This window comes from Betta splendens, chromosome 7, assembly GCF_900634795.4.
Source record: "Betta splendens chromosome 7, fBetSpl5.4, whole genome shotgun sequence".
In the NCBI taxonomy this organism is placed as follows: Eukaryota; Metazoa; Chordata; class Actinopteri; order Anabantiformes; family Osphronemidae; genus Betta; species Betta splendens.
In genome coordinates this window covers 17,481,660-17,508,432 of record NC_040887.2, presented here as the reverse complement: position 1 = coordinate 17,508,432, position 26,773 = coordinate 17,481,660, and the positions used below count along the sequence as shown (strand labels likewise).

General features: G+C 46.7%; 1 protein-coding gene across 4 annotated transcripts in view; it reads right to left on the bottom strand.

Annotated features, from left to right (window-relative positions):
- Positions 1 to 16,317, bottom strand: part of LOC114858214 (metabotropic glutamate receptor 4-like) — a 168,978-nt gene extending 152,661 nt beyond the window's left edge. For 2 of the 4 annotated variants that reach the window (XM_055510196.1, XM_029155137.3), the window contains exon 1: positions 15,413 to 16,315. The gene's annotated coding sequence lies outside the window, so the exon portion shown is untranslated. Of the gene's footprint in view, positions 1 to 15,412 lie in introns of all 4 variants that reach the window. The other 2 variants (XM_055510197.1, XM_055510198.1) reach the window with 2 other exon arrangements.
- Positions 16,318 to 26,773: the final 10,456 nt, after the last annotated feature.

Sequence of the window (26,773 nt, the reverse complement as noted above, 5' to 3'; positions counted from 1 at the left end):
TGCAAGATCCTGCTCTGGCCAGTCGCACACATGCAAACTGTCAGGTTTTCGTTCTTGGTTTTATTTTGAAAGGACTCTTCTGTTTTTGATCCCAGTTTCCGGTTTTATTTTGTAAGCACTTCCGTTTCTCATCACACCACAGCAGTTCCCGCTTCACTCCCGGTCCTCATTACACTCACCTGTTTTGTATCAGTGATCTACTCCGTGTATTTAACCACCACCTGTCACATTAGTTCTCGGCCAGATCGTTGTTTACTGATTCCTGACTCTCACGTTCCCACAGCTCCTTACCGACCCTGTAAGTCTTCGTTCCGTTATTGACCACTGCCTGTTTTATGACCTGTCTAAGCCTGCCGATTTGGATTCTGAGACCTGAGCCTTTTCCCGTATTGACACCTGTGTATGACCTGGACTGCCTTGTGACTTCGTTTCTGGAATAAACCCACCTTTTTCACCATCTGCATCGTGTCCTGGCGCTGTGCATTTGGGTCCTCATCCGAGCGCCTCCCGTGACAGAACGATCTGGCCCAACTTGGACCCAGCCAGCGCCAACCTGCACCCAGGTCTGTTACGCGTTTTTTGTCCCTTGTTTTTTCCCCCGTTTTTTTTTCTCTGTTCGTCGGCTCCGCGTCTAACTCCGCACCGGAGCGATGGAATTTATTCCCCCGGGCTTACCGGAGGACTTCCGCGGGGATCTCGAGAGGCTGGCCAGAGAATACACGGAAGCGCCCAGCCTTACGGCCCAGCTCCGAACAGTCAAATTAGCCATCGAGATACTGGAGGAGGAATACTGGTGGCATGAGTACCCCGGAGTGCAGGCGTTTTTCGATAGACTCCGGCTAATGCGGAGAGACCTGACACGCGCACGGCGCGCATCGGCTGGCCGCGGCTCCGCCGCCACTCCGGTCGCCGCTCCGGCGGTTCGCGTCTCCAGCTCAGTCTCCAACCCAGTTGTGCTCTGTTCAGTCCCAGCCCAGCTGCGAGCTGCTCAGTCTCCGGTCAACACGCGAGCTGTTCAGTCTCCAGCTCAGTCGTGTTTTGCCCAGTCTCCAGCTCAGCCGTGTTTTGCCCAGTCCCCAGTTCAGCCATGCTCCGCTCAGGCTCCAGTCGCAGTTCAGCCTCGCCACGCTCAGTCATCAGCCCTAGTTCAGCCATGCTCTGTTCAGACTCCAGTCGCAGTTCAGTCGTCCCCCGTTCAGGTTCCAGCTCAGCCTTGCCATGCTCAGGTCTCAGCCCAGTCACGCTCGGTTCAGTCTCCAGTCCGGCCGCGCGCTGCTCAGTCTCCAGTCCGGCCGCGCGCTGCTCAGTCTCCAGTCCGGCCGCGCGCTGCTCAGTCTCCAGTCCAGCCGCGCGCTGCTCAGTCTCCAGTCCAGCCGCGCGCTGCTCAGTCTCCAGTCCAGCCGCGCGCTGCCCAGTCTCCAGTCCAGCCGAGCCCAGTTCAGTCTCCAGTCCAGCCGAGCCCAGTTCAGTCTCCAGTCCAGCCGAGCCCAGTTCAGTCTCCAGTCCAGTCGAGCCCAGTTCAGTCTCCAGTCCAGTCGAGCCCAGTTCAGTCTCCAGTCCAGTCGAGCCCTGCCCCGGTTCTAGCACAGTCGAGCCCTGTCCCGGTTCTAGCACAGTCGAGCCCTGTCCCGGTTCAGTCCAGTCACGTTCCTGTCCCGGTTCAGTCCAGTCACGTTCCTGTCCCGGTTCAGTCCAGTCACGTTCCTGTCCCAGTTCAGTTCAGTCACGCGCAGGTCTTGTCCCAGCCAGAGGGCACCACCTGTCGGACAGGTGCTATGCACACCCGATCAGGCCCGACGTCTGCTCCGTCGAGCTTGGCAGCGGCAAGTAGCCATGCCAGCTCCAGAGGGGACGCCGTTTCAGTCCTTGCCGGGTCTAGTGTAGAGCCTGAGGGCAGCGCCGCCGGCTCTAGAGTAGATGCCGTTCCTGTCCCTGTCGGCCAAGTAGATGCCGTTCCTGTTCCTGTCGGCCAAGTAGATGCCGTTCCTGTTCCTGTCGGCCAAGTAGATGCCGTTCCTGTTCCTGTCGGCCAAGTAGATGCCGTTCCTGTTCCTGTCAGCCAAGTAGATGCCGTTCCAGTCCCTGTCGGCCAAGTAGATGCCGTTCCAGTCCCTGTCGGCCAAGTAGATGCCGTTCCAGTCCCTGTCGGCCAAGTAGATGCCGTTCCAGTCCCTGTAGGCCAAGTAGATGCCGTTCCAGTCCCTGTAGGCCAAGTTGAGGTCGTTCCTGTTCCTGGTCCGGTTCCCGTCGGCCCTGTAGCGGCCGTTCCCGTTCCTGTCGGCCCTGTGGCGGTCGTTCCAGTCCTCGTTCCTGTCGGCCCGAGAGAGGTCGTTCCAGTCCCTGTCACCCTCGGAGCCGCAGCGCCCGCCGGCCTCCAGGAGGAGGCGGCGCCTGCTGCAGCTCCTGCGGACCTCCAGGAGGAGGCGGCGCCTGCTGCAGCTCCTGCGGACCTCCAGGAGGAGGCGGCGCCTGCTGCAGCTCCTGCGGACCTCCAGGAGGAGGCGGCGCCTGCTGCAGCTCCTGCGGACCTCCAGGAGGGGGTCGCGCCAGCCGCAGTCCCGGCGGACCTCCAGGAGGGGTTCGCGCCAGCCGCAGTCCCGGCGGACCTCCAGGAGGGGGTCGCGCCCGTCGCAGTCCCGGCGGACCTCCAGGAGGGGGTCGCGCCCGTCATAGTTCCTGCCGACCTCCAGGAGGGGGTCGTTCCCGTCGCGGCTCCGGCCGCACCTGCATCGGTTCCTGGCGGCTCGGCTCCGGCCGCACCTGCATCACCTGCATCGGTTCCTGGCGGCTCGGCTCCGGCCGCACCTGCATCGGTTCCTGGCGGCTCGGCTCCGGGCGCACCTGCATCGGTTCCTGGCGGTCCGGCGCCGGCCGCATCTGCACCGGTTCCTGGCGACCCGGCGCTGGCCGCATCTGCACGACTGTTCCCGCCTCATCGGCCGGACGGGTGGCCTCGCCCTCGGTGCCTCCTGCTGATTGGATGGCGCTGCCTCCTTCGGCGCCGTCCGCCTCGACTCCGCCACCGCCACGGCCGTTCGCCTGGGGTGAGTCCCCTCCTGCCACAACGATGGCGGAGCCTCTGCCGCCGTCGCCCACCACGATCCTGGGACTCTCCTGCTTCCACCCTCGTTAGAGACCCCTGGACTCTGTTCTCCCGGTCATGGACTTTCGGTTTCGGTTCTGTGGACTCTTGTTTTGACCCTCCCCCGGTCCTCCCTCCACCCACCCTGCTTGTCTGCCTGGAAGGGGAGGGATTCGGTCCCTCCTCCTGTGTCCACCCTCCGCCCGCCCTGGTTCGGGGGGGGGGGCTTCCGTGGGCGCCGTGGAAGACGCCCTGGAGGGAGGGGTACTGTCAGGTTTTCGTTCTTGGTTTTATTTTGAAAGGACTCTTCTGTTTTTGATCCCAGTTTCCGGTTTTATTTTGTAAGCACTTCCGTTTCTCATCACACCACAGCAGTTCCCGCTTCACTCCCGGTCCTCATTACACTCACCTGTTTTGTATCAGTGATCTACTCCGTGTATTTAACCACCACCTGTCACATTAGTTCTCGGCCAGATCGTTGTTTACTGATTCCTGACTCTCACGTTCCCACAGCTCCTTACCGACCCTGTAAGTCTTCGTTCCGTTATTGACCACTGCCTGTTTTATGACCTGTCTAAGCCTGCCGATTTGGATTCTGAGACCTGAGCCTTTTCCCGTATTGACACCTGTGTATGACCTGGACTGCCTTGTGACTTCGTTTCTGGAATAAACCCACCTTTTTCACCATCTGCATCGTGTCCTGGCGCTGTGCATTTGGGTCCTCATCCGAGCGCCTCCCGTGACACAAACACACATCAGTGGCACATTAGGAATTTCAGATGTTTGCCTCCGGCTCGTCACAATCAAACACGAAACAGATGATGTAACTTGAGGTTATGGTTTTACAAGTGTCTTTTGTTGTTGGTGCAGAACTTGCTGCCCAACCGTTGCTGTTTATCAATTAGTTCCTATCTTCAGCAGGGGTTCAATATAGTCATGACTTGTCAGGGCTTGTGTTCATTCAGCAGAATACCAAGAGCTAGAAGACAGATGCAGGGGTGGAAGCAGCAGCAGAAAAAAGTTTTGAGTTGGAGAACGATGATTGTTTGCCAGTAGCAGTAAATCTGAACGCAGATGTTTTCAGTGCGAGGGAAGGGTTTTCAGAAAATGCAAAATCTAAACATGAAACCCATGAATTATACTCGCTGGTTAAAAATCTTTGCTGTTTGATTAAAATACAAAGGGGATGTGTACAAGCAGATCTAGGCTGCAGGCGGGTCGTACACAGGAACTAACATGTCATCAGTAGCAGCGTACAATATGTCTCCAGTTCACCTAGGGTCTCTTATATGAAGGGTACTTACGCAGGAAAACACGGTGTAAGCACAAAAGTCAGATGTATCAAAAGTTGCAATGTGTGCAGATCTACAGTAAGTACTTTTCTACAGCTATTGGGACAGCGACACTAAGAGGTGAAACTGGGAAGGTGTTAATCGTGTGAAAATTATAAAAAATTAATATACAGCCACGCGTCTGCAATTAGATGAGATGATATAAAAATATGAGCAAAACGGTGCAAACATATAGAGGATCTATTAGATTCTGGTAGAGGTGCCCGGTTTTGGATTGCGATGCAGCAAGAACCCACGCGGCTAGCACACGTACAGCTGTTGACACAGGGGTATCCAGAAGGAGCTGCAGACCGGTCAGGTAGTGGACCCTGAGCTGAGCCATGGCATCTGTGTCGGATGAAATCATTTGTATTTCAAGAAAGGCATCAAGTTCCCATACAATGGAAATGCAACAACTTCTGGGCAACATTAAAGCGCAGTTTTCAGCAAGAGATGGTTTACCTGATGTGATCAGACCCATCGACAGAACACATCGCTATATTGTAAATGCACCATACCAGGATGAAACATGAGTCAACAGGAAACATTTTAATTGCATCAACTGCCCAAATACAGTCCCGCTCAGCGTACTGCGCAGACCGTTTTTAAATGAATTAACATATTTATATGGAGGCGTGTCATGGGAGGAGTCTGCAACCCAATCATCTGTGCTTAATTCTATGTTAATTGTGATGTACAAAGGAAACACGCATAGATTTGTACTTTTTTGTACTGTACTGTTTTCTGGATTTTAACTTATGCAAACTTTAGTAGGAAATTCTTTGTACATGAGGCCCCAGAGCTTTACTGTGTATTTAAGTTTGAGGGTAAGCACGGGGTGGCACGGTGGTGCAGTGGATAGCACTGTTGCACTACAGCAAGACGGTCTTGGGTTTGATTCCTCCAACGGTCCAAAAACATGCATTAAGTTGATTGGCCACCCTCAATTGCCGGTAGTGTGTGTACCCTGCCTCTCGCCTATAACCAGCTGGGATAGGCTCCAGCCCCCCACCCCCCAATATACGGGAAAGCGGAATAGAGAATGGATGGATGGTAAGAACTGAACACATTCCCAATGTGAAGCTAACGGCCTGTTTAATAGTGACCTCAAATAGTGACCCACGTAGATTTCCTAGTAGTTTGGCATACGTTCAAATCCACAAAACTGCCTACATACAGATGTATCGACGTCAAGTACATATGGGGTGCCAAATGTAAAAGGAGCACCTATAACTACTTTTCTCACATTTAACTAAATGACACAACATGTTTTCTCACATTTAGTTAAATGTGCAAAAGTCTTAATGTAAATGTTAAATATAAATGTAAATGTTAAATATAAATGTAAATGATAAATGTTAAATCTAAATGTAAAATGTTAAATGTTAAATGTTAAATGTTAAATGTAAATGTTAAATGTAAATCTAAATGTTAAATCTAAATGTTAAATGTAAATGTAAATGTAAATGTAAATGTTAAATGTAAATGTTAAATGTTAAATGTAAATGTTAAATGATCGAACTGAATATTTAAGTAGACTCCACCCCCTATTATCCTAGATCAGTGACGCGGACTCAAACACGTCAAACAGTACGCATAGCTCCGCCCATATCTGACTCTGGATCGGTGCACGAAAATACTGGAGAGAAGCCTGAAGTCAAAGCCATCATGGCCGCCAGCTCCGACTCCCTCCCCTTGGGGGAGATTGAACGGGCTGTAACGGCAGGTGTGCGGGCTGAGGCTCCGCTTCAAACTGCTGTTCTGTCGTAAACACCATTAATGAGGAGTTAAGAATTAAGAAGAATTAAGAATTAAGAAGGCCTTTATTAGTCCCACAGCGGGGAAATTCCCATCAGCAGCCAGGTTACCCGGCGCTAGTCCGACAGTGGAAGCAAATTGCAGTACAAACAGTAAGAAAATGCACACACATACAGTATCACACAGTACAAGTGGAAACCTTGCTGGAATTTTTTCTTGGGTTCATCAGGACAGATAGATAAGGTCGGAGAGCAGACAGTGAGACTGTAAGGAGGGGAGGGGGGGGGTGTATCTGAATCAGTGTAGTGAAGTGTTGTTTATAGAAGTATGACCGAGGCCAACCAAGATGTTTACATGTCAGTCCAACAGTTGTCCTTGAAGGGAGTCACAATAAGGGGAAGAGGATAGATAGAGGCACAGCTGGTGAGCTAGATTGGACCCGGGAAGGGAGGGGTGAGGGAGAAGGGACAGAGTAATACACAGCCAAATTTAATACATTTTAACAATCCATGACTAATTTGTCTAGATCAATACTCCAATCGGTCAGAACTCAGGGCTTCTTCGCCTCTTGTGGGACCATGGGTCACCCGTGACATCTCCTCAAGCCTGTCAGACAAGGCTGTCACCATATTCACCAAGTGTTCAGTCTGTCTGCAGATGTTATCCCTCAGTCTCTTATCTTCCTCCGTACGGGCTGAGATCTTATTAGTCAGTCCTGTAATCCGGGCATCCGAACGGGCTGAGATGTTACAGATCAGTCCTTCAATCCGGGCAATCCTCTGGTGTAATTCCGTCAGCCGAGTAACCATGGCCCCCGTCGGCGTTTGCAGCTCCACAGCCGGTGGACACGCCAATGAGCCGGCCACAGATTTTCCAATCTTTCCAATCTTCCGATAAAGCAGGGCACCACCAAAGCCAATCATGAGTAGCCCAGTTATCAAAGTCCAAAATATGAATAGATCCTCTGCATCCTCGATGGACAGAGGCTCCAGACACAGGGGGCACCAGGAATCCCACGCGTCCCGCACGTAGCCGGAGGCAAAAGTCCCCAAGGGGCAGAGGGGTTCTCCCGGAGATTCTTTCCTTTGTGAAAACATTTTGTCCAATGCGCTGAGTGACCAGTTGATTAGCTCCATGTTCAAAAATGTTATTCCAGAATAGCAGATCAGGGTGCTCAGAAAAAGACAAGACAAGGACACTGCAAGCAAAAGCAGAGTGGGAGCAGAGAGAAAACACGTCTGCACTCCTCGAGAGGCGGAAGTAGAATGTAGGTTTAAATAGAATATTTCTGTGGCGCCGGTGGAGAATTAGTTGGCTAACTATACTAGCTAGCCGAAGTTACATCCAGGCTAAAAACAAAAGTTTCCAGATCAGATGTGGGCGGGGTTTGCGCGCACTGTTTGAGGTGATTGAGTTCGCTTCTCTGATCTGAGACCAGCGCTGTTTGAGGGTAGGGGTAGAGTCTACTTGCCCATTCATGAATATTCAGTTTACACTCGGCGAACATTTACATTTAACATTTAACATTTACATTTAACATTTAACATTTACATTTAACATTTAACATTTACATTTAACATTTAACATTTACATTTAAACTTTTGCACATTTAACTAAATGTGAGAAAACATGTTGTGTCATTTGTCATGTTTCACGCCATGTCTTGTTGTCACGCCATGTCTTGTTGTCACGCCACATCCTGTTTTATTTTGTTAACTTCCTGTTCCAGTCAGCTGTTCACTTGCCGGTTCTCAGTATCCACACCTGTCAGTAATCAAGTAATCACCTACCAGTATTTAGCATCCACCTTGCACAGAATCAAGCCGCCAGATTGTTAGTTTCCTGAGTCCCTTGAGTTTCTTGAAGTTTCCCGAGTTTCCTCGTTCCCGAGTTTCGTGTTCCGTGTTCCTCGTGTTTTATTCCTGTTTGCCCTGACCGTCGTTTCCTGTCTGCACTTGAACTAACCCCCTGACCGTGAGTTCGCTTAATCCCTGCCTGTACCTTAGCCAAGATCTCCTGTGTAACGAACCCTGCCTGAATATCGGACCAGAGATTGCCTGCTCCCTGCCGTATGTTTTGCCAAGCCTCCGTGTATGACCTGGACCGTCTGACCCTGCGTTATCCAAATAAACCTGTGTTTGATCATTATCCTGCCTCTGTGCTGTGCATGTGGGTCCGCCGCCTGCCCGAGTCTGACAGAACAATCTGGCCCGCTTGGACCCAGCCAGCACTCAGCCTCCGGTCAGGTCAGTGACTGGTTTTTCTCGCTTCTTTTTTTTTAACGGCGAGTATTATTCACCTGAGGGAGCATGGAGTTTACCTGCGCCGAGCTACCTAGCGATCTACAAACTTATTTTAAAATCCTCGCGGAGGGTTACCGACGGGCGATTAACCCGGAAAACCAGCGCAGCGCCGTGGAGGTGGCGATATTGACTCTGGAGGACGAGGACAGCGTGTTAGAGCGCCCCAGTGTTCGTCGCCTCTATGAGCGATTGTGCGCAAGGTTCGATGAGTTAAGCGACGCGCTCCGCACCACGCCAGCGCCGGTCGCACCGCCGATGGTTTCAGTTTCCTCCTCCCAGCCCCGTCGGACCGTCGTGTCTGCACCGACCTGCCCAGCTCCATGTTTGTTCCCTGGGAGGACTTCCTGCACTCATGCGGTCCCCCGTCCCCAGCCCAGTCGCGCGCTGTTCAGTCTCCAGTCCAGCCGCAAGCTGTTCAGTCTCCAGTCCAGCCGCGAGCTGTTCAGTCTCCAGTCCAGCCGCGAGCTGTTCAGTCTCCAGTCCAGCCGCGAGCTGTTCAGTCTCCAGTTCAGCCGTGTTTTGCCCAGTCTCCAGTTCAGCCGTGTTTTGCCCAGTCTCCAGTTCAGCCGTGTTCCGCTCAGGCTCCAGTCGCGGTTCAGTCTCGCCACGCTCTTGTTCTAGTGCAGTCCTGTCACGCTCAGGTGCCAGCCCCATTCCAGTCGAGCCCAGTCCAGTCGAGCCCAGTCCAGTCGAGCCCAGTTCAGGTTCCAGCCCAGTCGAGCCCAGTCCAGGTTCCAGCCCCGTCGAGCCCAGTCCAGGTTCCAGCCCCGTCGAACCCAGTCCAGGTTCCAGCCCTGTCGAACCCAGTCCAGGTTCCAGCCCCGTCGAGTCACGTTCCAGTCCAGTCGAGTCACGTCCAGGCCCCAGTCCAGTCGAGTCACGTCCCAGTCCAGTCGAGTCACGTTCCAGTCCAGTCCGGTCACGTTCAGGTCCAGTCGAGTCACGTTCCTGTCCCAGTCCAGTCCAATCACGCTCAGGCCTTGTCCCAGCCAGAGGGCACCGTCCGTCTGTCGAGTGTTAGCCCCACCCAATCAGGCCTGACGTCTACTCCGTCGAGCTCGGCAGCCGTAAGCAGTCATGCCGGCTCCGGAGGGGACGCCGTCCCAGTTCCTGTTCCTGTCGGCCATGTTGAGGCCGTTCCTGTTCCTGTCGGCCATGTTGAGGCCGGTTCTGTTCCTGTCGGCCATGTTGAGGTCGTTCCTGTTCCTGTCGGCCATGTTGAGGCCGTTCCTGTTCCTGTCGGCCATGTTGAGGCCGTTCCTGTTCCTGTCGGCCATGTTGAGGCCGTTCCTGTCGGCCATGTTGCGGCCGTTCCTGTCCCTGGTCCTGTTCCCGTCGGCCAAGTAGAGGCCGTTCCAGCTCCTCTTCCCGTCGGCCAAGTAGAGGCCGTTCCAGCTCCCGTTCCCGTCGGCCCTGTAGCGGTCGTTCCCGCTCCCGTTCCTGTCGGCCAAGTAGAGGTCGTTCCAGTTCCCGTTCCTGTCGGCCCTGTAGCGGTCGTTCCCGTTCCTGTCGGCCCTGTAGCAGTCGTTATGTTCCTGTCGGCCCTGTAGCGGTCATTCCCGTTCCTGTCGGCCCTGTAGCGGTCGTTCCCGTTCCTGTCGGCCCTGTAGCGGTCGTTCCCATTCCTGTCGGCCCGAGAGAGGTCGTTCCCGTTCCTGTCGGCCCGAGAGAGGTCGTTCCAGTCCCTGTCACCCTCGGAGCCGCAGCGCCCGCCGGCCTCCAGGAGGAGGCCGCGCCTGCTGCAGCTCCTGCGCACCTCCAGGAGGAGGTCGCGCCAGCTGTGTGGATGGCGCTGCCTCCTGCGGCGACGTCCGCCTCGACTCCTCAGCCCCCCGGATCAGCGTCCGCCTGGAGGACGTCGCCGTTCGGGGTGGTCCCCGGGGACGTCGGCCCAGCTCAAGGGCACTAAGAGGGCCACCCGGGCTCAGCGGCGGCTGAGCAGGATCTCGCCGCGCCTTCACCCTCCGTGAAGGAATCCGTGGACCTTGTGTTTTCCCGGTTCGGGACTTGGTTTGTCGTGTGGACTCTTGTTTTGGCCCTCCTCCGGTCCTCCCTCCGCCCACCCTGCTCGTTTGCCTTGAGGGGTAGGGATTCGGTCCCTCCTCCTGGGACCACCCTCCGCCCGCCCTGGTTTGGGGGGGGGGGGGGGGGGGGGGGGGGGGGGGGGCTTCCGTGGGCGCCGTGGAAGGCGCCATAGGGGGGGGGGGTACTGTCATGTTTCACGCCATGTCTTGTTGTCACGCCATGTCTTGTTGTCACGCCACATCCTGTTTTATTTTGTTAACTTCCTGTTCCAGTCAGCTGTTCACTTGCCGGTTCTCAGTATCCACACCTGTCAGTAATCAAGTAATCACCTACCAGTATTTAGCATCCACCTTGCACAGAATCAAGCCGCCAGATTGTTAGTTTCCTGAGTCCCTTGAGTTTCCCGAGTTTCATTAGTTCCTTGAGTTTCTTGAAGTTTCCCGAGTTTCCTCGTTCCCATGTTTCGTGTTCCGTGTTTCTCGTGTTTTGTTCCTGTTTGCCCTGACCGTCGTTTCCTGTCTGCACCTGGACTAACCCCCTGACCGTGAGTTCGCTTAATCCCTGCCTGTACCTTAGCCAAGATCTCCTGTGTAACGAACCCTGCCTGAATATCGGACCAGAGATTGCCTGCTCCCTGCCGTATGTTTTGCCAAGCCTCCGTGTATGACCTGGACCGTCTGACCCTGCGTTATCCAAATAAACCTGTGTTTGATCATTATCCTGCCTCTGTGCTGTGCATGTGGGTCCGCCGCCTGCCCGAGTCTGACATCATTTAGTTAAATGTGAGAAAAGTAGTTAGTAGTTAGTAGTTAGGTACTCTTTTTAAATTTGGCACCCCATAAGTACGCACGTTTCCTTCGTACTTACCAATCAATGTAGAACTAAGCGCAGGTAAATGAGTAGCAGACTCCTCTCATGACACACCTCAATATAAATATGTTAATTAATTTAAATACGGTCTGCATCTGCGCAGTACGCCGAGCGGGACGGTGTGTGCAGGTGTTAATGCTGCAGGTTCCACAAAGGAGCGGAAATTAAAAAAATAAAAGTGGTCTGACATGAAGGTGGACGTGAATCAAAGTTTACCACCAAAGCGTCGGTGTAACAGGCAGAAGTTAAGGAGAAGACACTGTGTTCAGCTAGGAATAGGAATTCTCTACATTAAACCAAAGACTAATGCTGATGCTGAAGGGGTGTACTCTGGTTGTGCACAAGTTCTATGCGCAACAGGAATAAATATTTAGGTCGTTAAATTATTTACTGACCAAGAAACCACCGATCTGGTACCAGCTTCAAATTTGATACAATTAATGGATGATCGTTAAACCAGGCACCTCGCTACAATGTTGCTGACTGTGCGTCACAGATTATTTGTACGTTGATGAATTAAAAAACGGTCCAGGAACGGGCACCTACCAGATTCTAACAGATCCTCTATTAGATCCACTAGCAGATCATGTAACAGAGCTGTAGAATATATGTTTGCACCGTTTTGCTCATATTTTTATATCATCTAATTGCAGATGTGTGGCTGTATATTAATTGTATATCGTTTTCCCCGCTGTGACTAATGATCGTTTTCACGTGATTAACAGTTTCCTAGTTGCACCTCTTGGTGTCGCTAATGGACCAATAGCTGTAAAAAAAGTACATACGCCGGCCAGCGAGCTTGCGTAAATTTGCGCACGTTTCTACGTTCAGTTTTTCTTGATACATCTGACCTTAGGCGTACATTCGTGCTTACGCCAGGATTTTGTGCGTAAGTACCGTTCGTACATGAGGCCCCAGCTTGTTTAACATGTTGTATGGCAGCTGCTAATAAATCCTGTCAACTAGACCCAGTTAGTTTAGAAATACACATACTCTATATTTATGGTGTCGTTTGGATTTTTAATGAGAATATTCTTATCCAAGTCACAACCTTCTCCTGAAATAACAACACTAATCAAACAATCTGTCAATTACAAGGCAAAACCAGAGCAAAATGCCATATGTGTGTCACTAAGTCACTCCCAGCTGTTCAGAACTGATCCACTGAACCAGGAAATGAAGATGTGAAAATAAATGCATTGTTGATGACACGATGGCGAAAACAGCCAAATAATTAACATCCGCTTAGTTAAAAATCCACCATCTTGACTTTTGTATAACTTCATTATAATAATTGATTATTGATTTATTGTAATGATTGGGTTTGATAAAAAATAAAATAAAAATAAAACTGAAACAAGCAGAGTAATTAAGTCAGCCCTGACGCTTTACAGTATGTCACCAGAACACTGTGTGAGTTATAGCAAATGTGGGACTGATATGGATCCATTGTGCTCTCAACTCATTTAAATTAATTCTGCCTGTCAATAGGGACAAATGGCTCCAAATGTTGGTAGCAGTCAGTTTTGCTGAGGTCAGCATGTGTTATTATAACCTTTCCTGGGAACAAAGATTAATTTGACACCTTGTCAGATGCATCTCTGTTATAAGGAGTTGTCTTGCTGGGATGGAGAGATTATTTGCTTCACTGTTTGTGATGTAAATCTTGTAAATTATGCCAAGTGCCAGTGCATGCCGTCTGTGATTAGTGTCAACAGGCCTCTAATGAAGATGTCCAACCTGTGGGTGTGTACAGCACTCACAGAGAGAGTTTACTTAGATTACGGTGGATTTATACAAGACCATCTAGTTAACCAAAAATTTGAGAATGAAAACTTTCAAAGTCCAAAGCCTGCAAGAAAAGTGTTTACGCAAAGACACATATGGCTGGAACAACTAAGCCTAGAAATAAGAGAGGCTTTTTAGAGGATCACAGAGAAGGAGGATCAACGGTTTTTAAAATGGGATTGTGTTGAGAGTGTGAAGAATGGATCTGCCGTTGTTTTGAAGATCATCAGAGTGTGGTCAGAGCAGAGAGGCCACACAGACAGCCCCCTGATGAACAGATGGAGGGCCAGGGGGAGAACGCAAAGGGAGGTGATCCACAATGATCACGAAGCAGCAATAAGAAACCACAAAGGAATGGATATCTAAGAGCTGTCCAACACGCTGGGAGAACAACTCTGCCTGCCTGCCTGCCTGCCTGCCTGCCTGCCTGCCTGCCTGCCTGCCTGCCTGCCTGCCTGCCTGCCTGCCTGCCTGTCTCTCCCCGTTGATGTACTCTCTCTCTTTCAGCTCAGCGTGACATAAAAAGAGAGAGAAATCGACAGGGGAGAATAATTTCTCCACCTTGTCCCTATAATGTCACACTAACTCACGGTGGTGTGGAACATGAATAATAGGAGATGGAGGAGATGGCACTGAACACATCCTGAGTGATTTCCTGGGTACAAGAAGAGTAACATTATCAGGTCTGGAGCAGATCACATTGCAAAGAAATTCATGCTGATGTAAAGGTTAAGCCGTGTTGTTCTGACTTTCACTGGCCCATATTTTTTTAATTGCATTCTAATGGGTTGAGTGAAAGTTGCTTCTCGCTCCGTTAGAAACAGAAGATCCTGCAGGTTCAGGGCAGGACTAGTGTCTTCATTCTTGGAGTTTCTCAACTAAGCATCACTTGTATATTTGATCAAACAAACTAGAGGTTTTCACTGCCATTGAAGTCTGTAATTGATGGAGCTGATCTCACCATGGTGACATTTAAAGGCTGCTGTGGAGACTGACATGTTTCTCCCATATACACTAATGCACACTGGTGGTGATCTCCACTTCTGTCACTTAGGCTACAATAGCTCAACGGGTGCAGACTGGACTAAAGGAAAGGGAACGTGTTGTGGGCATGAAGGTTGCTGGCTGGTTTTTCATAGCACTTGTTTTATTGCTCCAAAAAAATCAGTTGCCTGATTTTCCAAAACTCTAAAGATTATAATTATTTTTTTGGGGCTCTGTAAAAACATTCTATTCCAGAAGTGCTTAGGGACAATCTGACTGGTCTGTTCAAGAGCCTCCATTTAAGAGTTAAAAATCTTTTTGTAGTGTCTTTTATCCTTCTGTCCTATTAGAGATTCCTGCTTGTTGCTGTTGTACTTTTCTTGTTTTTGGCAGGAAACCAAGTTTTTGATTTGAAGGTATCACATATCAAATTAAATAATTTTCACTAATTGACACAGCTGCCTGGTGCAAAAGTCTTCATATACCAGTAAAAGCTAAGACTGAGTGTACATAACATATTGAATCAAACACTTGGTATCAAACAACAAGCAACTCAATTCAGAAACAGCACTTAAAGCATTCTCTGACAGTGATCAAACGAGGCATCACAAACCAAATGACCCACCAGCGTCCTGCTTCACTTGGAAGTGATTAAAAGCTTGGCTGGAATCACCATCTAACACAAATGACCAGCACACAGATCTCCATGCATCCTCAGAATGACACCTGTATCTAAAGTCATTAGTTTAAAAAGCTTGTGCGCTCTCAGATGCACTTCTCGGATTTGCTACCGTGTCCAGCTACAACAAGCTAAGTGGAGCGGAAAGGAGAGAGGGGGCTTCCATTGATGGAGCTGATGAAGGGGTTCATTGTATGAGTCTCTCCCTCCTTCAGCTCCAATGGAAACGTCAGCTTCAGTCCTGCTCCAAAAGCCATTTGGCAAAGGTGATTCATCTGTTGAGCCTGTGATGGAGAGATGCCCATGGCCCCTTAAATCTGTGCTATAAACATTTCGATGCGCATACGCACCACATTCTAGGAGCGGATTTGTAAAGTCTGATTGCGCTCAGTCAAACCAGCCTCCACGCGAGCACAGTTTCTCTTTGCTGTGGTTTCAAATCAAACTAGTATCTCCACGAATATGTTAAAAGGAGGAATATCATCATGTTGTGCAGCAGATTCTCACGCACAGCTCCGTGGATGTTTGGCTGTACCACTCCTAGATCCCGCTCATGTCAGTGTGACAATGGAAAAAGATTAAGCGCTCTCACCTTTAAATCTTCTTCGTACAAACGAGCCTGAAGTTCCGAAAACCAGCTTGGATTTGTGATGCGCTCCAGTTTGGATTATTATTTCTTTCTTTCCGTGTTTTCGCTTGGCATCTCCGGCTCCAGGCAGCTCCGGACTCGACTGCTGTTTGAACGCAGCTCGCCAAACCCGCCACCCAGCTCAAATTGAAAAAGAAGAACACGAGTGTGAAAAGTCAGATTCTTTTTAGTTGTGGGGAAATAACGCGCCCTGTGCAGCTGCAGTCTTGAACATCTCCCGTTTCTCCACCAACTCCGCTGCTCAGACGCTGTCCAGTATAGCGGGTGGTGCTGAAATGAGACTCCAGGGGTTGCAGCGATTTCCTACTCTTCTTCCTCTTCTTCTCCTTCCTCTCTGGCTTCTTTTGTTTGACTGCACAAATCTTCCCTCCCACCGGCGCACGACTGGAAAAATGTCTGTCCCTCTTTAGTTTTCTCTTTTAGTTACTCATTACATCCTCTCCAAAGGCACGCTTTGTCTACGCTGACACGACTGGTAACGCATTCCTCGGAACCAGGCAGGTAATGGAAGAGTCTTTGTTTAGTTGTAAAGCGTATTGACGTGAAAACTGGTTTGGATCGAGTCATTTCAGGAAATTGAAGGAGCTGGTTTCTTGCTGTCAGAGCCCACAGCCCGCAGCTGTTAGGGTATAGGTGTGAATCTGAATCATCCTCCCTGTCCATCTGGCCCCGCTGTCCCACATCTGCATTAAGTACATATCAGAGGCTTTAAGTGCAGCGTACATCGACCCGTTTGTGCATCATTGCATAATTCTTTGGGTTCGGTCCAAACTCAAACAACATGTAAATACGAAGTTCCATCATTGAAGCGCCGTCTAGCGCATCTTTCCATCTGCTGCTGCCGCTGCTTCCTGCTCTGATCCCGTCAACACTTAAAGTCTTCAGGTTCTGCAGCAGAAGCTGACTTTTACCCACCCCCCTAACCATCCATCTACAACCCTTCGCGCGTGTATGCGTTTCAACCACGTCTCCTTCTAGACGTTTGTGTAGTGTTCATTGTTCAATGATTATCTAGAAAAATCCCGCGGGGTAATTTCAACTTGTTCACTGGAATCGTTTTTTTTCTTTATATGTTTATTATTATGGCGCTGATTGCAGTTATTGATTCATGCGTCTAATCGGCTGCAGCGCACACTCACAGTAATGAATGAGCAGAGCAAATCCAGCGGCTTCTAGGACAAGAAACCTTTTATCTGGACTCCTTTTGCTGGATGTGCCAGCACTTTGTAGGTGATCATGCTTATAAACACAAAGAGCGTCCATAAACTGTAAAAAAAATAAAAATAAATTCAATACTTAAAATTTAGTAACTAGAATAACTTGCTTTCTTGAAAAACTGGTCCCTGGGTGCTGGAGAAAGGCCTGCCACTGCTATGTGTGTCTGGGATCAATTTGTGCTCTTCTTTTCTCTATTCCTTTAAGGTAATTTGTCCTTTCAGTCATTTGTGGTCTGTTTTTCGTCATTTTTTGTCAATTTAGAGTAATTTCATTTGTAGTTATTTGGTCTTTGCGTTGAGTTCTAGCAGATTAATAAAAAAAAGAATTTGGGCCTCTGGATCTGCGCTCAATGGGTCAGTAATCCATCTATTAACATGAATCTGTCTGTTTTAATCTCTTTAATTGATCAGTATATTTGTTACTGCAGAACTGATAGTTTATTGAATTAGAAACCTAATTGACAGGTGCAGACAATGGATATAGTTTCATTTATTTAATGGAGTGTTTCATCATGAGGACACAAATCTATTTATCAGTAATTAACTGATAATTACAGCTGTACACCTATACTAGGAAAACTGTGGTGTTGACAATAGAAGCTACCAGTAGTGAGAAATTCATTGTCGATGTCCTTAAGTCATGAAACCACCAAACAATTCAGTTTGTAGTCCTGAAAATCACAAAATGTTTTTTTCATCAAAACAAAGTTTTGAAATAAGTTTTCAGACAGCTCTTCCTGAGGGATTAAAAGCCTAACAAGACAAAACTGGAGAAAAACGTTCCAAAACCTGGCAACCCCTGCAGTTCCTGAGTAAATGGCTGCTGTATAAAGTGTTAAAAGCATTTGTTAACATTATTAAATTCAATAATTACACCTCATTAAAGTTTGATAGAGTGACCCGTTGTAGCAGCACATGAAAGGTCAGGAATTGTTACTTGAATGCTTAAAGGCACGATGCCAGCCAAGATGTATTCTCTATAATCATTACATACATACAGTAGAAATGTATTCCATCCTGTGAGGTATTTTTATAAAGTTCTTGAGCAGTTAATGAGAAGCTGCTCTATCTGTTCACCATGGCTGTTATTGCCATTATTGCACATACATTCTGTTACAGTAGTGTGCACTGGTTTTACTGCAGCCATAGTGGAAACACTGCCATAAACAACCTTGGCCTCATGTTTTTTTCTCTGCTTATTAGTGCAAAATTCATGAGAACGTGTCAGACGTGAAAAGCTTGTCAGCAGTTATTTTCCTAAATCACTGACACATTTGCTTATATGGTATCAAGCTCATGATATAGCTCTATAGCCTTGAGCTCTGCACACAGTGAGAAGATCACACTAATCCTCCACTATGTGACAAAACGCTGAAGGAATGGGCAGACTTTTAATTATGTAGGTGTTGTGTCTGGGTTTAAGCTTTACATTATACTGTAAATTTGTTCTCACCATTAGCTTGCTTGATTTATTAAGCTTTTTTCATATTGAAAAATAATGACTAGCACAAAAAGAAATCAAGACTGATAATCTGAACAGTATTTAAAAACAAACTTATGTAAATAACCTTAACATAGGGCTCCCTAGTCTTGATTATGTAAGCATTATAAACAGAGGCAGGATTAATAAACAATCTGAGTTGTAATGAATGTCTTTCTGTCTGTTCTCACCTTGTCCAATCACACAAGCTTTGGGATCTGTAAATAATTTTGTTCCTCTGTACAGGAAATTCATTTAGCAGGATTTGATCAGCTTCCCTGTATGACTGCATTTGCACAAGCATGATTCAGATTCACTCTGTGTAAATGCAGAGTCACGCCCTTGTTTAAAAACCAAATAACAAAACAAAATGAATTGGGCTCCGGTATGTCTTTGGAATAAAACAAGTAATTATTGGGCAGGGGAAATATTGTGCACAGCGCCTAAAAAGTCTTGCGGCACAGACAAGCCCTGATTTGTAGGCATTCCGTATTAGCACTTGTATTCATGGCTGTATCCTGCCAGGATGGTGATGCAGTGCAGGCTGTGGGAACTAGGCTGCTAACAGGGCTCCTAATGCAGGAAGCAAGCAAGCAGCAAGTCAGCATCCCACAACAAACATGTTCTCAGCGGAGGCTTTATCAGTGCTTAACACTGATTTTTAAGTCATATATTCAAAGCACAGATTTACAAACTGGTCACATAATGTTTATTAGTGATTTGGAATCATTTCTGACATCAGAATCATTTATTCTATTTAAATGACTTATTGTTATTTGGTGTTTCATTATGAGCAACAGTGAGTCAGATATAATAACGATAATTGAACTTTATTGATCTTTGGGAAAATAAACCTGCATTTCTACCCATCCCCTGGGGGGAGCACTGGGAGCCACAGTGTGGTGCCCGGGCAGGTAATGTGAAGTTTCTTACTCAAGGACACACTTGTGCTCTGGTGGGCTTAAACCTGGAACCTTCCACTCCCCAAGCCAACACTACCAACTGAGCCACCAAGCCACCATTAAGATCCAGTCACACCGTCCTGTGCTGCTCTCTATACTATCTTTATAGGTGTCTTCACACTTGCTGTACTGAACTTTCATTGGAAGCTGTAAGTGACACATTGAGGGGCTAGAATCTAATTAATCACTGTAAACAAAGCTGGTGGTTGGACGACAGTGTGCAAACAGCAGATGAAGGTATCCGTCTGTGACTGCACCTTACTGTAATCACAGATGGAGCAGATACCAGCTTGCTTGTTACATAATCCACAAACAGGCTATTTCAATGTCAATGTGATCAGATGCTTTGAATAGTTGACAAGTTATGTAAGAGTAGGTCTCTTTGATTGCCTGCCTGCCCTTCTGTCTGTCTGTCTGCCTGCCTGCCTGCCTGCCTGCCTGCCTGCCTGCCTGCCTGCCTGCCTGCCTGCCTGCCTGCCTGCCTGCCTGCCTGCCTTCCTGCCTGCCTGCCTGCCTATCTGTCATCCAGGCCTTTTGAATTGGTGTGGAGGGTTCATTAGCAGCAGGTTGGGGCGGGCAGTTGGACCTCCGAGACCAGGGCAGCAGAGTTCTGGGCATTGGGCCATCTGTCTGGCCCATTGTCCTACCTGGCAACATTGCAGCTTCCCAGAGATGTATGCATACCTGCAGGTGGCCTTCACAACATTAGACCTAGCTTAATAGTACAGTCACCTCTCTGCTACAGCAGGCTTTTATTATCTCTGATTTGTGTGTTTGCTTGTTTGTGTAATGTTGATTGTTTCAGCTTCAACACCTATTGACAAACCTGAGCCTGGTTCATGCTGGCAGTGTACAAATAACACATAAGGCAGCGCTGAAGCATTAATGTGACTGTCTAGCTTCTGGACCTAACTGCAAATAGCACCTAAATAATAAAAAACACCCTAACCTTGTCATAACCTCTTGTATAATTGCTAATATGCAAATAATTGTCTTCTTTTAAAGTTGATATGTGCCTTAGACTGTGACCAAGACTCCATTAGAGCCAACTCACACAGTGTGACATGCATTACACCAGTATAATTGTTGTGATCACACAGTGTGGGCAGCGTCAGCTCGCAACGGTTGCTTTCTGTAAGCTGACATGCTTGTTTAACACAAATTAAACATACCTTCATTATATTGCATCGATAATATGATTATTACACCAACACAAGCTCTACTGATGTGTTTCAAGCAGCTTTATTTATTTATTAGTAGGTTTATTTATAATTTATGTTTTTTTTCTGTTGAACAGAATGTCTGAAAAGATTTTACAGGTACAAAACTTCACAACCAACCACACAAACCCAACACTGATATATCAAAGTAGAGTCTAGGACACACAAGTGAGAAAAGCAACTGGACCATGTTTAACACATTCAGCCTTCACTATATAGAATTAAACAGCCTTGTATGTTTTATATTCACACCTAGAAGCTATGTGCATGTTGGTACACTCTCTGCATAGCACAACATATTTAGACAAATGCTTTTGCTAACGATGGTTGAGTCACAGAGCGGAATGAGTGCAGAATGAGTGCAGAGTGTTTGGCGCTGGGGTGATAAAGGCAGTTTAAAGAGGAAGACGGGAGATAACTCAAAATGAATGTGAGGCTTAAAGACATTTTGTGATTCTAATTCTGCACGGGAAATGCGTCAGCAGTGGAATCAGCAGATACGAGAGTCAAGTAGTGCAGCGGCACATGTGATGATGAGCTGTCAAGAAGTTAGACAGAGTAAAAAGTCAGCATTGTATCCAGTAGTTATGTCCAAAAACACACACATTTACTAAATGCTAATGCTGATGTTTTGCTGCTGAATCCAGTGGCTTGGAGGTAAAATCAATGTGAAATGAATCTGTTTCCCCCTAAACTTCTGAACCTATTCTCCAGCTTCACTCTAACTATATATATCTGCCTGATCCTGGGACAGTTCCAATAGGCTTCCATAGTATTTGTTCACATAGAGGCTTTATCGCTATCCCATTACAATTCTTTACTAACATTGATATAGATTTTAGATAGATTTTATATGAATTTTAGTAAATAATTGTGATGATTTTGTTATCATCTCTACATATTCATCCATCCAGCCAATTATCTTTTGCCACACTGAAAGGACCCAAACAATAGGAGAGTTTGAACCCGCAGCCTTTTTGCTGTGAGCTGGGAGTGTCAACTTCACCTCCTCACATGCTCACTCTCTTTCTCTGCATACATCTCATGCATGACGTCAGTCAAAAACCTGTCCATTAGCCCAGCTCACACCGCTGCTGGGAGCAGAATAAATAATGCTGATGAAGTCTAAGAGGCATGAGACATGAAATCTAAGCAGCAGTGACCGAAGCAAGATAACCTTAGTGAGCAAATCATCTTTTCTTTTTTTTTTAAACGCAGCTAAATGTTACTGATAATTAACACAGGATTGAAACAAATGAGGAGGGTCACTCTAAAATACAATCTCTTCACTGATTTTAATGCATTAATGAAGCTTCTTGGCCTGGAGAAATTAAACATTTTAATTACATTCAGTTCTTTACTGTGCACTCAAAAGACTATGATCCTGTTAAAACATTGATGAGCAGCCCATTAAATCGTAAAGTCTTAATCAAAGCTATTTGGAAAGCTTTGAAGTTATTGAAAAGCATTGGAAAGATTATAAAATCAATCAATTAAATCTTAAGATTGCATTCTCCAAAACACTGGGCTTCCTGTTTTGTTTTGAAAACACCTTTCACTTTCACCCGTTGATGTTTGCTGTTTGCTGTTTTTTTCTTCCATCCACTTTTTCCGTTGTCTCGTTTTATCTAGGCTGAGAGTGTTGCTTTCCATACATTGTGTGACTGTAATCCAATTCAGAGAAATTTTTGCAACTGCAGCCAAAAGTCATTGTTACATGCTGAGAGGCTGTATCTGGGAAAAGCCACCAAACCCCCTTTACAATCACCGTGTGCGGCATAAGTCATGTTTGGTTTTAATCCCCAGAAGCAGCTGCAGCCAGAACAAGAACACATGTATTTATAGCCCATGAAATTGTGTCATGTGGGAACACAGAAATACTTAGACATGAAAATAATGTTTATTGAACAGGATTATTTGTAGCTCGCTCAAGAAAATTTGCCTTTGAGGTTTTATTAGTAAAATACACAAAGATTCAGCTACTGTCAAAATGCAAATGTGTGTGTGCAGTAGCATCTGGGTGCAAAAAGCCATAATCATGCAAAGATGTGCCATTGTGGACAAAGATGAATTTTAAATAGAGGTATGGTTTGTTGTAAACCCTGAAAAAATACCTACAGCATTTCAGCTTATCTTAATTGCTTTTGCTTGTGATATTTCTCAACAATCCATCAAAAGTTGAACCACCTTTACTGTTGACCGTGGTCATAAGTTGTGTACTGTGGTCATAAGTTGTGTTCCTCCCAAAGCGGCAGCAGTGAAGATTAAGAAGAGCTGAAATGTTGTGGTGTGGACCAGATAAAGCTGCAATGGTCAAATTGCAACATATTTACACAGAAGTTTTTATTTATCACAAAACAATTTGCATCAGCAGAAAAAGACCCTAAATTCAGCTCTGAAAGGCTTCACGTATTATGAGCCTCCAGTTTTAAAAGTTTGTCTCAACAAAAAAAATAATCGATTCATTAGTTAGAGACATGAAATACATATATACCGTTTTGATGTTTGTTGTATTCATGATGTGTGTTTTGTTTTGGGCTAATCAGTGAGAGACACCAATGTTTTGTTTCATACTGTATATAAAAACTGTGATATTTAGCTCACTCAGTTAGGCTCATAAGTGGTAAAAAGGCCAACTTCATTAAAGGGCAGGATGTAATGTACAGTTTGGTGCCTTTAGACTATTTTGTAACTCATTTCCAACTCTATCCAACTTTATTCATAACATTGCACATAACTGGCTTATAAGATGCACGTTTCCTCCAGCTTACCTTCAGTGTTTGTCTGAACAATTGTTGATAATTTGCCAAGAGACTTATAAAAGGTTAAGTCAATCACAGACACTAAAAATGAATCTCAGCTTGTGGGTGGATTGTGTTATACACAGATAATCACTTTCTAAAAACTTTGAGGCTTTTACGTCAAGCAGAGGTGTTTAAGTTTGGTTTTTCAGTGTTACCTTGGGTTTGGGCTCTGTGTTCATCTACTATCACTGTCTTTGTTGCTATAGAAACAGCTGCTTGTTGCTAAAAAAGAGAATAACGCAATCATCAGATATGGACGTTTGGTAAATATTGAATTGGTTTGGGACTGTGACTATGTAACAGTGATGGAAAATACTGTAAAGACAAATAATAACTGCAGATAATAGAAATTCTGCATCTTCTAATGAATAAACAAACAGAGATCATTCTCTTATTTAACTTTGAATCTGACCTTTAATAAGTTGGTGGGAAATGTCACATTTTTACTTCCTTCCTCTGTATGAGGTGAAAAAAGTCTCACTAGCTGAAAGTAGAAAGAGCAGCTTGATGATCTTCTGCTGGATATGAATGAAGAGTGGTGAAGGTAACTGAACAGATTCTTCTCCAATTACTTCATTGTCTCGTCTTTCCTCCATTCTCATTTGTTACATTCTGTGTGACCTTTCAATTGGATGTGGCAACAGTCAAACGTCAGTGTGAGCCTTTCATTGGTAGAAGGAAGGAAGTCATAACACCAGTTGTCCTGGAGCGGAAGCTGAGGCCGAAGTCCGGCCACCAGACCTGGCTTGATTACTGACCGCTCCTAATTGGCTCCTTGTGTGGGCTGCGCTGCAGCAGGATGTGACACAAAAGGCTTGACTTCCTCGGCTGCTGCCCTTTGTGTCAGCCCCATTAACCTTTCCCTTCCACCTTCTTCTCTGCCTTTTTGTGTTCAATTAAAGGCAGTCTTTAAATGAGCTGGGTGGTAAGACTAAGAGCGGTGTCATAGACGGTGTAAAGAGAAATAATTGCACTTTCACTTACTATTCTAGGCAGACATGACATGTGAGGTGCAAAATCTATTGATACAGTAAATTTAGTTGGAATTTAGCTTTCTGGTGCTCAGTTTATGCATCTGCATGTGGTTATGAGATTACATTTCACATATGGATATGATAGTAATATTGTACCTTCAAAGGGAACAATAGGCTGGACTCAGCAAAGTGAAGCCATGGTTGGTGCTCATCCTTTGGGACATTGTGTGCCTTGCTGTGTGTTGTCACCACTGTGTAATTAATCATAGCACCTAACAGCGTTTGCAGAGTTCCCTTTGCTTAATTGGACTGCAGCTGCAGAACAGACCCAGCCATGATTTATTCAGCGGGAGGTGGGACACCGTTCTGCTCCCCCACCCCTCCAGGTAAAGGGAATGAATGGCCACTCCTGTGCTCCTCCATCCCTCAGACGGTCGGTTCACTGGGCACATTTACACAACAGGCTTTAAGCAATACAAAAGATATAGAGGAGTTGGTTTTACCCCATACCAGTAAGACCAGAATGAAGCTATTGGTGAACTCCCTAACAGTGGCTGCTGGTACGAAAAACAAATATGAGAGACAACCAAAAGTGAGACCCCCTCAGACGATCGCTGCCCTCCCCAATTCACGGGTCTCTGCTTCACTTAGTAACAGAGCTGTGCTTCTTTTGTGGGCACGTGGTAACAACATCATTTCAGATTTGTCGGCCAGCCCAGTCACGGCCAAGCTTATCTTCGATTAAAAACAAAACAAGTGTATTACAGACAAAGAAACCTTTACAGGTTGAAGAGACATCCCTGAAGAAAATTCGACGTGAAGGTTTAAATATTTAGAATCATTTTAAATGTAGATTTTTTGCATTACCTGCTTTTGTAGTTAAACATCCTTCAAACACTGTAATTAATTGCCTGTACAAGTTAATGTCTTTTTATTTATTTCCCAGGTCGAACAACATATGACATTTCACAGATAATCAGTCAGATTGGAGAATAGAACCTCTAATCTACAGCAGCACGGCCCATACATCAACATTAGAATTATACTTTCTGTTGCTGTAGTTTGTTCCAGTGCTGCTGGCGAACCATTACCCTGAGATAACCACACTTTAATAGTTAATGCAGCTGTGGGGGCCCCTCTGCATTACAAATGGGCTCATCCATCTCACCTAGAGTGCCGCGGGTGGCAGCACCACAGTCTGTCTTCAGCAACTCTAATCATTCATCAATAGCCAAGCTATGTGACACCAGCTTACACAGGTCACCCAACACCTCCATGTGGTCAAGGCCAGAGATGGACATCCTAGTGTCAGGGAGGGAACCTGTCAACTGATATTACTCCAGACACCACCATGTGACTTTCAGGCTTAAACAGCTGGGTTGCAGGCTCCCAGCATTGTCTGCATGTCTGCAGCTTCCACTCTTAAATCGTTCTTGACCTTATGTCTGTTATTTATTAGATTATCTAGTATAATTAACCAGGTTTGAGCCAGGTTTGCATGTTCTCCCTGTGTCTGTGTTTTCGTTTTCTCTGGGTAGTCCAGCTTCTTTCCACCGTTGAAAGACACGCTCCTGGATTAAGTGGAGCCTCTAACCCAGTGGCAGCTAGGACAGGCTCTGGCATCTGGCAGGGGGAAGGTTGTAGGATAATAGATGGATGGATCCATGGATGTAATACTAGTGAAATCGATAGACGGCACCCATCTGTGCATTTCTACGTATGCAACAAAATAAATGTTGCTAAGCTTGTATTTGGTGTGGTGGTCATCATCAGTCTTTCCTCTGCCAAAGGAAATAAAATAACAACGGTAAAGTGAACTGCAGATCATCGGGCCAGCTGTGCTCTTTGGGGAAAGCTGCAGCCATGCAGGAATGTGACAAACCTGGAATGGGCAGGTGGGTCCCATCCTTTTTGATCAATCAAGTAAGACATGAAGGCGTAGCGTGAATTCAAAACTTCCAGATGCAGCATCACCAGGGCGACTCCCCCGGCTGCTCTGAACATGTGCTCATCTGTCAGACTGACACAGATCCTCTGCTTCCTTTGCTTTAGTTGAATCTAAACCTGATGAGGCTCAGTTGAATTAAGTGGCGTTTCATTTCAGCTGTCTAAGGACGAAGAAGAGATGGACTCTACTCTTTCCTATATGGAGACAAATGATTGAATACAGTCCAACCTGCACAACCTTGTTATAACCTTGATTGTATATTAACTTGTTTACAAATTGTGAAAACATATTTCACAGAGGGGCAGCATGGTGGTGCAGTGGGTAGCACTGTTCTTCGAGTGGGTTCTCTGACTTCCTCCCACGGTCCAAAACATGCATTAGATTGATTGGTCACTCTGAATTGCCATATAATTGTGTGTGAATGGTTGTCTGTCTGTCTGTGTGTCTCGCCCTAACACAGCTGGGTTCTAGGTGGGTGATAGGTTCCAGCACCACCCACGACCCCACATGGGAAAAAGCGGTAGAAAATGAATGGATGGAATATTCTTCTATGACAGCATAGTAAACATAGTATCATAATCTATGGGTAACACTGCCCTCTGCTGGACCTGATCACTGATGTGCTTGGTTTGTGTTTGACAGCACAACAGCCCTTTAGCTAAGATGTCTTCAGGGATACAATAACGTGCGCAGACCCTG